A 455-nucleotide genomic window follows, 5' to 3' on the forward strand; every position below is an offset into this window, starting at 1 on the left:
TAAAACCAGGAAAAGAGCTTTTTTTGTTGTATTTCTGATTCTGCACTTATGTACATATATCCAGGCTCTTATTTATTGTGTATAAAACAAAAACAGGACTGATGATAAAATGGTATTTTCGTTTCCATCAGGAGCTGCTGTGTATAGCTGTGTTATATCGTCCTTGTAATAAAAATTAATTTGTTTCTAAAGAAAAATGTGTTCGTTTTGTGCTTTCAGTTTGTGGCTGTGAAATCTCCAAACCTTCATAGCGTACACAAGATTGTGTAGCTCCTCGAAAAAGTACCCGTCTAGTCGTAATTCCCCAGAACCGTCTTGTGGTTTTTTATTATTTTATACAGGCTTCATCCTCCTTAAGATAAAACTTGATCGTATTCATAATCTATAATCAGTAATGACGAAACCGTTTCCTTTTGCTTTTTGCTGTCAACCTCTGACGTAGTTCACATTCATCT

General features: G+C 34.7%; 1 protein-coding gene across 1 annotated transcript in view; it reads left to right on the forward strand.

The window, feature by feature from the left end:
- The window catches only part of cxcr4a (chemokine (C-X-C motif) receptor 4a), a 2,183-nt gene extending 1,986 nt beyond the window's left edge, over positions 1–197 (forward strand). Inside the window, exon 2 of the mRNA XM_083525830.1 lies at positions 1–197. This exon is cut by the window's left edge and continues 1,705 nt beyond it. The gene's annotated coding sequence lies outside the window, so the exon portion shown is untranslated.
- The last annotated feature ends 258 nt before the right edge of the window (positions 198–455 follow it).

The sequence above is a fragment of the Silurus aristotelis genome (assembly GCF_946808225.1).
Source record: "Silurus aristotelis genome assembly, chromosome: 2".
NCBI lineage: Eukaryota > Metazoa > Chordata > Actinopteri > Siluriformes > Siluridae > Silurus > Silurus aristotelis.